Source organism: Pholcus phalangioides, unplaced genomic scaffold (genome assembly GCF_987345545.1).
Source record: "Pholcus phalangioides strain wild (caught in Gottingen) unplaced genomic scaffold, Ppha-v1.0 ptg000008l_1, whole genome shotgun sequence".
Taxonomy (NCBI): Eukaryota; Metazoa; Arthropoda; class Arachnida; order Araneae; family Pholcidae; genus Pholcus; species Pholcus phalangioides.
In genome coordinates, this window is record NW_028301601.1 from 6,826,159 (window position 1) to 6,838,748 (window position 12,590).

The 12,590-nt window shown below is 36.6% G+C and overlaps 1 long non-coding RNA gene across 1 annotated transcript; it reads right to left on the reverse strand.

Annotated features, from left to right (window-relative positions):
* Window positions 1-1,975: 1,975 nt before the first annotated feature.
* On the reverse strand, window positions 1,976-9,456 carry LOC149083573 (uncharacterized). Its single transcript, XR_016192906.1, has 3 exons — window positions 9,222-9,456; window positions 7,206-7,459; window positions 1,976-2,214 (listed from the first exon to the last, which is right to left on the reverse strand). It is a non-coding gene; the product is annotated as an uncharacterized LOC149083573 (long non-coding RNA).
* Window positions 9,457-12,590: the final 3,134 nt, after the last annotated feature.

Consider the following 12,590-nt stretch of genomic DNA (forward strand, 5'->3'; position numbering starts at 1 on the left):
CTTAAGTGGCCCGTGATACAATTCCACAACACTCAAGTGGCCCGCGACACATTTATAAACCACTCAAGTAACCCACGACGTATTTACAGATCAATTAAGTGATGTGCGGCACAGTTCCAGAGTAATTAAGGGACGTGTGGCATAGTTTCAGAGCACTTGAACGGCCTGCGATGCAGTTTCACATCACTCAAGTTACCCGTGGCCTAGCTCTAGATCACTCAAGTGGCCTTCGAGGCATATTTCGACATGAACTAAGTGGCTCGCAACACATTTTCAAATAAAGTGGCCCACTCTTCCCCCAAAGGTTGAGCACCATTGCATAAGGGTAATTGAAGCGAGGGGGTCCATGGAAAAATTCCAGTTGGTCCGTGTAAGCTTGGAAGTGAAAACATTTTCGTCATTATTCTTATCAGTGGTGTTTTAACAATGAGAGCCACTAGATTAATGGACCCCAGGGGCGAACAGTTGGTCTGGTGCCACGGACCAGTGGGGACGAAAATTTCATCCTTTAACCTCACCTTCAACATTACAAGGGGGTGCCCAAGCATTTACTTGCGACTCTGCCTAGGGCCGTAGCCAGAAATTAATTTCGGAGGGAGGGGGTGATAAAAAGTAGAACAGACGATTGTACCATGTTATCACATATATATTGGCCTTTTCTTACATTTCGAGGGGGGGGGGATGGAACCAACCTCACCCCCTTCCTCGCTACGGCATTGATGGGCAATTGAAGAGGCTTTTATTGATTCGCAAATTTTTTTCTCGAAAATTTGCAATTTACATAACTGCACAATTTGCAGTCCGTCTCATAAATTTTTAACTACGTATTTTTTTCCATTCGTTCTTAAATTTCAACAATTGGGTTATTGGAATTAACGCTCACATTAGCTTTTAATCACGCATCTCCTCTTTTATCAATTCTGAATTTTTATAATTTTTTATTTATTTTGTATGTTTATATTTTTAATTCGAAATTTTTTTTATCACTACTGTGTATGCTTACTAATGTGCAACATTGAAAAAAAAGTGCAGAACCGCTGACATATATAAGAACAACAGTTCTGGGATTCAAGCCCCACAAGCAGAAGCCTACGCAAGGTGCTGCTCAGAAGACCCATGCCTTCCCCCCAAAAGTTATAAAAAAATTTAATATTTTGGTCAAAAACAATTTGAAAAAATATCGAAAGAAAATACCCTTTATATTATGCTTTGGGGTTTAAAGTATAGGAAATATTGCGCAAATAAATTGAAAGCAGAGAGAAGATTTTGAACAGCTCACATGTTATCAGGTTTCACCTAATTTTTGTGCTTTAATCACTATAATTATTAGAGGAATGATGGCTTGGAGATGGGAAAACAATCACCTCATTTTTTTTAAATATTTCTATGTACTAATTATTATTTGGGAGAGTTCGTGGCCTTCATTTCACGGAACACCCTGCTATAAGCACACAATGTAAGAAATATCTTTATCCATTGGCATTTCGTCAAGAACAGAACTACCACCTTGGTCCATCAGATAACTTGGATAGACCCATTTAGACATTTTGAAAACCCAGAAAGCACAAAATTTGGTAAATTTTTTCTTGCTGTAGATATTTTTAATCTAGTGAGTTCAGCCCCGACTGTAGGTGTTATTGTTGAAGTCAGGTCTGAAAGGGTAATAGCATTCTTTTTTTAATAGGCTACCATTCCTGTCAGAAAGCGATACACGAATTCCTTTGTATTTCTAAAATTCAATGTCATTTTAAATATCTTTCCACTTCTTGAATATCAAAATTCAAGAACCAAGATCTGGTGAATATAAACAAATTAAAACAGTAATGAAAAATAGGCATCAGATAAATGTGTAGAAAAAATTTAAAGCTCTAACACTCTTATAGAAGCACCCCCCCCCCCCCACTCTAAATCCTAGCAAGTCTTGAGAGTTCAATAGAAATTTCACATCATTTTTGTAAATAAATCACAAAATAAATTGAAACTGAAGTATTTATTGATGAAAAAAAAATATATCAGCTAACATTCATTTACAATGTATACGACTGCAGCCACTATGCACATACAAAGGACTTTTGATCATTTTCGCTTTCTCAGCATAAAAGTGTCAAACACCTGTTGATGTTGTCTTTTTTGGTGATTGTTTCCTCTCCAGAATTGAAACTAACGAATCTGATATCATCTAGTGTTTTGTGGAGACTCCCGCTTTCATTTTATCTGGAAAGAGAATGAAAACAATTGTAACAATTAATAACACAAATACAAACTCTACGGCCCCAACAGGCAAATTGCCCAAGTGAGCTGATGCTGGGAATAGGGTTTTAGCTCAAGCAAGGGTGAGCAAACAGACAGTGTTTCAAAAGAGATGGGCTATTTCTAAAAAGATGGCAGAACAGGTGAAACAATCTCATTTTCCCTTTAGCAATGCATGGAACAAAAAAAAATCTAAATGGCCAAAATTCTACTTACACAATACAGTAGACGCGGTTTATTGGAATCATGTATAATGTTATCATTCGGTATTGGTTTAACCATACCTTTTTTTCCTTCCCCAAATTATTATTGTCTGCAAAACTATGTAGGAGATTAGAAAGTGTAATACTCCCCTCCCTGACAAACATTTCTGTACTCTGGATGATGATTTTTGCTTGGACATGAAATTGATAGGCTATCTGATTATTATTAGCAGCTATAATCCCCATACGTGTGCAGCTGCTTTTGCAATTAACTTCCACCAATGGAGGCAAACAAATGTATGATAAAAAGAAACTTCAGTTCCCTGTTAATTGTCCAGATTCAGTTTTTGTTTGAAAAACTTTCTCAAGGGAGCTATGGAACACACGGTACATGAATTAAACACCTGATGACTGAATTAAAAATTTTTTTTAGCTTAAAGGAAAAAAAAAATCCCAAGCATGATTTTTCCTCGAAACAGTCCTAAATAATGTTTTTCAACTTTTCAGAGAGACATAATGACTTCTTCTCATGTTGCAAGACACACTGCAATGAAATCAGAAAATTTTGAGTCACCCTTAGAAAAACTAAATTTAAATCCTCCTGCTTAAAATTAAAACTCCCTTCTAGCAATCACATGAATTTCAGACGGAAATAGCAATTTTACAGTTGCCATGTCGACTAGGATTTATCAAGCCTTGAGCTATGGGGGGAAAGCGAAACCGGTCAAAAGGACTTTTGGTCAGCATATTGGCTTCTGGGGTTCTTTTGGCTATAGTTATCAATTGGTTATTGTTATCAGAAACCCAGAGCTTTTATGTGATCACATTAACCAAGTTTTTGGCTACAAATTTGGATGACTACAGTTGAACAAGCAGACCAAAATTTAAAATGGTTCTCTCACTGTAATCATTTAAAATCAAAACTTACACTGATTTAAATCAGCTTGATTTAAATTCTGTTTTTCCTTTTCATAACTTATATTGAAGTGAAAGTAACCTAGTATATATGGTATACATGTTATTGAAATGTGAAGTTCTTGATTAAAAAAAGCACAGAAGATCTTTGGGATAAAATATAGACTTAAACTTAATCCCTAGATATAGAACAGCTTTCTTTATGCACTTTTTCTAGACTTTGTACATGGAAAAAAATTGTAGAGAAATATAGGGAGTTAAACTTAGCACTTAAAGAGTTCCCCTGATTAAAAAACAAACTATTTCTTGTATAAAGCCTTGAATTCTGCGTACTAATTGCTGATTCAAAATAATAGATATGTTGTTCCAACATAAATACCGTTGGACTTTACATTTTAATACAAAAAGTGGAAAAGGTCTAGTGTTTGTCTATTTTTTTTACCAAAACTCATTAAATATGTGAAACAATGAAAATGTGTAAATTACTAAGCAACATCATGCAAGTTGGAAACACATCATAATAAATGCACCCATCTATAGCGGAAGAAACAATCTTGTCAAGAGAATGATTTTATTTAGTTGATGCCGAATGGAAGTTCAGAAGTGTAATGATTAACGTATGGAATTCCACACATGTAATAAATCTAAAACAAATATATAGTTGATCCCCCTTATAACGTTTCTCCGATTTAGAATGTTTTTCCACTTGATACAACTTATTTTCATGGTCCTAACAATAAGTAATTCTCATTGCGATTTCCTGTTTAAAGTGTTTTCCTATTTATTACGTTTTTTATGACGGTTTTTGAAAATCGTTATAAGCAGGATTCACTTTAATTAACAGTTGAATGCACACATTTATGTATTTACTAATAATCAATGTATGAATTCCCTTCTGATTGATTTTACATTTTTTTTTAAATATCTTAGCATTTTCAATATCTTCTGATCAAATTTAAAGCAAATCAGATTCTCTCTCTCCTCTCCAGACACTTATCTTCTCATTCGCTATTCATACTTTGGTTATCCTGCTAAAATGATTTTATTTTCCTTTCCTGATGGTCCACAACTCTGATCTGTCACCATTTAACTGCCACATATTTTAACACCTGAATGTGGGTGCTATGTCAGATTTGTTTTGAAGAAACTTAAGTGTGCTTATGCATGCGTGCCCAGTATTTGGAGTGTTTTGTGTTCAGTAGGTGGTGCTATCTATCTAGCGCCACAACTAGATACTTTCTCAAACGGGGCACGTAGGCCTACACATTTTGGCACACCCATATAATATAGAAGAAGCAGTTATAAAGTGTGAATTTGGTGCGCCGCTCTAGTCTAGAACCCAGGACACTAGGCCTGCCTGCCCCTCCCAGTTGCGGCCCTGTATCTATTCTCCAATCTGGTAATGCGTGCATTTGAAGTTCAATGTATGCATATTTGTGTTGTAGGTCTGTGTGATCGCCATGGCAACCAGAAGCTTTTTCAAAGGAATAGCCAACTCCAAATTTGAAATCTTTAGAAAATCACATTTTTAGTCGATTACCATTGCGCAATCGCAAGTTCCAAACACGGATTTTCACGAAAAGCAAAATTTGGGGGGAAGTTATAAGGGGCCTCTTTCTTCCCCCCCCTCCCAGAGATCAAAAATTAAAAATATTTTTGCAGAGAATTAAAATATTGGAATAAAATAATTTATTTCATACTATCTGTGAAGAATTAGATCCTTGTGCCCCCTCCGATTCTGCTTACATGATTTTTGCGATGCGAAATGGTGACTACCGCATAGCAGCTAGATGACAAAACTGGATATTCAAGGCCGAGTTTTTACAGATTGGGTTTCTTTCCACGGTCTCGGGAAGGTTTTACAATTTGAACGGGTGTTCCAATCCTTTATGATAAAAAAAAAGGCATTCGCAATATTGTAGGAACAAGACGAATTTACGGCGTATAAACGCGGTCTTTGAATGCCGGCCGATAACCGCGAAGTACCGTAATTTCCCGTATATAGCAGGAAGGGAGAAAATTTGCAGAGTAATAAAAATCTGAAATTTTAAACTTCTGTACACGACCCCTCATTCAGAGAAGCAACCAAAAATATCCCTCATCTTTAACAACCCACAAGTATATCAATACAGTAGTGTACAAAGTAGTAAAACCAGTTTTTCAAGGTCGAGGGATCATGATACATGGTAAAAAAAAGTTGGGAGCTTTTCCCTCTCTACTTTTTTCTTCTAAGAACTAAGAATGAACGCATCCCGGAGGACGTGTGAACAAAATTTTTACGCTTCCTTTTCCGAAATTCCGAGTATTTGACGCGTTATAACGCATCAATGGCATCTCTGCCAGTCAGGGGCACTGCTGCCACATGTGGGGGGGGGGGGTGCGGGGCATGTGTAGCTTAAGCGAGGCTACAAGGGGTGCGGTGCACCTGAGCAGCAGGTTGTAAGGGACAGCTACAAAAATTTTGCCACCCTCCACTCATCCTTGTCTACTTTTCTTAAATTTGCAGGGCTATAGCCCAGTATCAGCCAGTATTTCTCAACCTGTAAACATACCAGTTTCTTACTTTTTTCATCCTTCTTTTCCTCTTCACCTGGTCCCTAGATTTCTATATTTCACTTTTTGCCTGATCACTCACATACTTGAAAACTCTATGGAGTTTATTTTGATCCTGTACATGCTTGCAAACTCAAGGCCACTATTTTTGGTCACTCGCTGACTCAGTCCCTCTCTCCCTGGGAAGAGGCGGATGTACATTTTCGTCAATTTTGGAGTCCTCCTCCCATTATACTAATTTTCTTGTGACTATTTATTTCTTGAATTTGCTGTCTTGGGCCTGCTAAGCCCCTCTGTAAATACGGCTCTGGGGCCATTCAAGTATTACGTAAGCAGATTTTCAGCCATTTTTTGACCCCCCCCCCTTGTCAGCAAAACACTGACCCCCCTCCCCCGTCAGCAGCTTAGAATATTTCATACTTCAAAAAGGGGTGGTTGATGACATAAGCAACCTTCAACCTCCCCCCCTTGTCATCAAAAGTAAGCAAATCCGAAACCCCTCTCCCCTCAATGCTGACGTAATGCTTGAATGACCCCTCTGCAAATGATATATCATGCTTCTAAGACATACCTTTCTGATATATTTGTTGAGAAAACTTTAAGATAGAGCTTAGGAACAGTGATACCAGAACAAGAATGTACTCGATCTCCCTTTGTGATAGAGTACATTCTTATTTGATGTCATCGAGTAATTTTCCTGAATGTCAAATGAATTCAAATTCTGATTCTTAGTAGTCCGATCTCTGTACAACAAAAACGGCTTAAAAATAATTTTTTAAATAAAAGTTACCTTGTTATATTTTCTATTTATAAAGTGTCAGCAACGATGACTCATCAACAAGAGCTGAAATGTGAATTGAGTTATCTGGCAAAATTCTATACCTCAGAGCCATACTATCATATGTGGTTCCGAGGTACAGAATTAAGTACAGTATAATGATTTGACTCTTGCCTCCTGCAGCAAGAGTCTTCTTTAGGTGTGGCACATGAGGCTTTGCACCCGGATGGCATTTAAGCTTGAGCCGGCCCTAGTGGAGGCCATGCTTCTATTATTTCTAAAATAACATTGATTTTTAGATTGTTTGTCTCTGTAATTTTCATGTCTAGCATTTCTGAAGAAAAAAAAAAAGGATTGAATATAGAAAAATTTAGGTGTGTTAATTAGCATGTTAATGGCTCATTGCTGCCAACATAAAATATTAAACAGAGGTATAAGCTCAACAACTACAAAAGATGCATTAAAGGGGGAAAAAACGACAAATCAGGTCACTTGCAATTTCTTACCTCTCTGCTTTGAAAGGAGAATTATTGGTGTGTCCCAAGTAACTTTTCTAGTGCTACACTTGAAACATTCTGGAATTTTCAAGTAATATTATTTCAGCAGGAATTCATCTTTCTGCTACACTGACTTTTGCAACATCTCTGGCCAGTGCATCTGCTGATCTATGACACAAAGGGCTCCTTACACATTCTTTCTTTTATGTCATTCTGATGCTTTTGATAGAAATATTTTGACTGCCTTACCAAAGATTAAAAATCTAAAAAAACAAACAAAAATCATGCATTTCAAAAACACAGAACAGCCAGAACTGGGGTGGGGAGGGCAAAGGGGAAAACAAATTCAAAGGGGCAGCAAATTTTTGGTGAAAACAAAAACACAAGTGTAAAATCATCAATCAAATTCTAAAGTGGCGGGAGCAGAAAAATCACATTTGGTCCTCTCCCCCACAAAAATCGCAGTTAACCCTCACAGTGACAATCCCGAGATATCTCATCAAACTTGATCTGCCTCATTTCGGTCATCCCAAAATATCTCAATTTCTTAACAGCTTTTATTTCTAATGTGGCAGTTGCAATGCCAACCAGGAAAATTTGAAAAACTACTTAAAGGGTTAAGGCCTGACATAACTTCACTCTTCAGTTATTTTAAAGTTGTAGTCACTGACAGTTTGATTGTGAGGTGAACAAAAAATATTTTTGTCTCATGGAGAGTAACAAAAAAATATGCCAATTGCAATAACAGCTTTATAATATTCGAATACTGCATTCCCAGCACACCAGGAAACAGCAACTGAGATCAGCATGCAGAGAATATTCATATTTTCCACCATGCTTGGCAAATTTTAGTGACCAATTCCTGATATAACATCTGTTTTCAACAGAATTACAAAAATTACCTGTATAATTCAAAAGTGACCTTTCTTCAGTATTGGAAAGCGTCAAACAATGTACAGAATTTAGTATCTGCATTTCGTATTAAAGGTTGGTAATTGAAGTAGATTAATATGTAAATGTTCAATTTTCATTATCACTATCAAATTCTTCAATGTTTCCTATAGTGGGAAAACCATTACTTTATTCCAATTAGCTCATTTATTCAATATAAATTGTAATCAGTCTTTTGAATGTATCACGTTATCCTCATTGAACCTTGGTTTAAAACACATGCCGGGAATGGAGACTCCAACATTCAAAAAACTGGAGTCTTCCCCGATTTGCCTGGAATGACAGTTAAAATACTAGGAATACTGTTATTTTGATAGTAGTAACAGAGTCGTCTTAACGCACAGGACTACCCCAGTGTGTGTGTGGGATCATAGCGCTCCTTCTTGGTGCCCCAGGGCTGACATTTTCTTGGGAGGCCCCTAGGCCTCAAAAGGGAAAATATTATGCAAAATAAATGTACATTATTTGTGAGGCCAACATTTGGCTCGAGGCCCCTGGTCTCGCCAAACCCACTGCCCCTCTAGGACTGGGGTCCTGGAGAGCGGCATGAATGTGACATTTGGTTTAACTTTGACAGTAAGCATGGTTATTGCTGGGCAACAATTTCTAGCCAAATGGAGGAAAAATTGTTTGCATGGAGGGCCGTCAGGAGTGTTCGATAAATTAATTTTCGGTCAGCTTGGGGAGGGGCAAGGCCAGGGCTCAACTAGATACTTTGTCAACCGGGGCAAGCAGGCATTTTAGCACGCCAATGTAGAAATAGTTAGAGGGTGAATTTGGAACTCCCCTTCCTGGTCCCAGCTCCCGGGGCACTCGACCCGCTCCCCCGTCCCTGGGCACGTCCCCCTACACTGTGTACGCCCCTGGCTAGCAAATTTAATGAGTCGTGTAATGATTTCCCGGATTTAACGAATTTTTTTTACAAAGTTTCTGTGCATATATCGGCATCGATGTTACCCCCGATAAAACGATTTTTCTCGAATTAAGGAATGGAAACGGCAGTTTTACACAATTCGTTAAATCGGGATTTTCAACTCTTATTAACGAATAATTTTAACAAACGAATCAACTCACCTTGGACCGATGAAAATACATGCTGCTCACGTTGAATTTTCTTGTCCATAGCTTTCAGTCAGATGATTGCAAAGAATATTTTGTGCCGCATACATTCTGAACGCACTAACAGTAGCCGATGTTGGCCGTTTATTTTGGTCATCGAACGACATAATTACGAAACAAATAAATCCTCGATAAAAAAAAATTGCCACCAAAATTTCACCAAATTGCTTTCAGCCGGCAACCTATTCATTTTTGTTGCATCATCAACAGCCAATCGTCGATCAACAGGGTCGATAGAGACAGTAATAATCCGATGCGGTGCTCGTGGTAATAAAAGTAATGAATCAAGTAGAGCGCATGCGCAAAAATGCCAGCAATTAGTGGTATCGCCATTGCGCATGCGTGGAGCTGATGACCAAAAGTAGTATTTCTGTGACTATGTGCTATATGTTTTCATCATTACATGAGTTGCTTGAAATTTCGAGATTAGATGGCAGCACCAACAGTATATAAATTAAGCCTCAGAATCTCGTCTGCTTCTCTTCAGGTTTCTTGTTTGGGACGTCTCCTTGTGTCCTGAAAAAATAACTGAACTGGGAGTTTAAGCTGCCAGTTCTGTTTGTGAGCTTCGCTTGTAGGGAACCGAACAAACCGACTTCTTGTCTGTCGTCTGCTCATTAAGAGGTACTTTGTTTTGGACGCCTCCTTATGCTCAAATAAAATAACCGAACTTTTAGTTCAAATTTCCAGTTCAGTTCATGAGCTTTGTTTATAAGGAACTGAGTGGAATAAAGAATATAGTTTTTTTTCACTTTGAACTTCATCACCACCACATGAGTCACTTTTAAATTTGACATTAGATGGCAGCACATTACTATGAAGTGGGAATGTGGAAAAATTCACTTTTTACGATCTTACCTGTCGTCTGATTGTTTGGAGGTCTTTTGTTTGGGATATCTCCTTGGGTCTTGAAAAAATACCTGAACTAGAAGTTTAATCTTTCAGGTCCATGGAGCTTATATTACTGGAGGGAGCATCCAACCTCCACGGCGGCAGCTACATCAAATGCAAAGAAACTACGTGACTCGGTGAAAACAAAGTTCGTTTGCTCATAGAAATGTACAGTTCGGTCTCTGAATATTGCGTTTTAAAGATTAAAAAAAAGATGGAGAACTCTTCTAAAGGTGAAAAAAGATTAAATTATTTCTTTCATTAATGTGGAGTAATTTCTTTTATCAATTCTTCAGTTTTCCTTCATTATTTGTTGAATTTTCTTTCATTAATTCTGGAATTTCCTTCATTAATTCTGGAATTTTCCTTCATTACTTCTTGAATTTTCTTTTATTAAGTCTGGAATTATTTCCTTCATTAATTATTATTTCTTTCATTACTTCTGGAATAATTACTTTGATCAATTCTGGATTTGTTTCTTTCATTAATGTTGAAATTATTTCTTTCATTAATGTTGAAATTATTTCTTTCATTATAACTGCTGAAATTATTTTTTTCATTATAAATGCTGAAATTATTTCTTTCATTAAAGCTGAAATTATTTATTTTATCAATGCTGGAATTATTTCTTTCATTGATTCTGAAATTATATCTCATTAATTTTGGAATTATCACTTTCATCAATGCTGAAATTATCACTTTTATGAATGCTGAAATTATTTCTTTCATTAATTTTGGAATTATCTCTTTGATTAATTCTAGAATTAATCTTTTATTAATTTTGGAATTATTTCTTTTTCTAAATTCTAGAATTATTTCTTTTTCTAAATTCTAGAATTATTTCTTTCATTAATGCTGAAATTATCGCTTTAATTTTTTTTGGAACTGAAATTTTGTTTCATTAAAACTAGAATTTTTCCTTCATTTATTTTGGAACTATCTTTCATTAATTCCGGAATTATCACTTTCATTAATTTTAAAATTATCACTTTCATTAATTTTGAAATTATCACTTTCATTAATTTTGAAATTATCACTTTCATTAATTTTGAAATTATCACTTTCATTAATTTTGAAATTATCGCTTTCATTAATTTTGAAATTATCAACATCGTCAATGCTGAAACTATCAACATCGTCAATGCTGAAAGTATCTTTCATTAATTCTGGAATTATCTTTAATTGCTCTCATGAAAGGAATGTCACATGCGACTCATGAAAGGAACAAATCTAAATGAAAGAAATATGTAATGTAATATATAATGTAATTTATATGGACCCATAACTAATTTCAAAACATCCTAATCTACGCGGATTGATGCAATTGGGTAATATAAGACAATACCAAGACATTAATTCTCATTTTCGTGCTTGAGAAGATGTAAATAAAAAGCTGAAATTAATGTTAAAGCGCGTATAAACTAGCGCGCGCATCATGCAATGAAAGCATCCGCAATTGGTTGTTCAGTAATTTGTACGGTGTTGCGAACGATTCTTGAGCTGTTTTCACTAGACCCACCTGTATACGGGCCTTTATAGCATGGATATCCACCTCAAAAGTGGGTCTGGCTCATTATTTTATATTTAATTTTCTGGGCTTCGTATCTCTAAGCGAACTCAATATTTCGAAACTCAAAAATTCAATTCAATTTTTAAAATTATTGATGCAGTGGAAAACCTCACTAAATTTCCGCATTTCTGTGCTAAAATCTGCAATTTTAACATTGATCTCTATGGGGGATCGTGTTTGTTTGCACCGAGTCACGTGATCTTCCGACGGAGATGTTGGGGGACACCGTTCTCAGCACTGCCAAGGCGGAGACCGCTGACGTCATACTCCCTCATATAAGCTCGATGTTCAGGTCAGTTTATCAACTTTGTTTATATGAAGCAAAGCTGAATGAAGAATTAAGTTTTTTATACCTGAGCTTCGTCAATCGTCATCAAGACACTTCTGATTTTGAAAATAGATAGCAGCACCAACAATATTTTTAAAAATGAATGTCCAAAAGTGTGTATTCTAGAGTATTAAATTAATTTTAATTCCCTTAAAATTGTTAGTGCCATTGTGAATTCGCTGCAAATGCTACAAGGTAAAAAACAACAAAAACTGCTATTGGCGGACGCCGTAACGTTTCGAGTCACCCTGCATATACGGGACTCATTGCTTCCTAGATACGATATCTATAGGACGTACTGGCCTAGTCGGGAAGACTGGATGCATTTATCGCACGCACATCCTGAAGCAGCTGTCACTAGGCTGGGATCTTTGTTCGGGCCTTAGAGGCCAGATTTTTCACTGGTCCCTCGATAAAGAATTTCTAGTGTGAAAAAAACAAAAATTATAAGAAACTAAGCTGAAGACTTTCGGTCCCCACAGAGGCCGTGCGACCTGTGCAGCCACATGGGCACTTCTCTAGGAAAAGGTGCCAA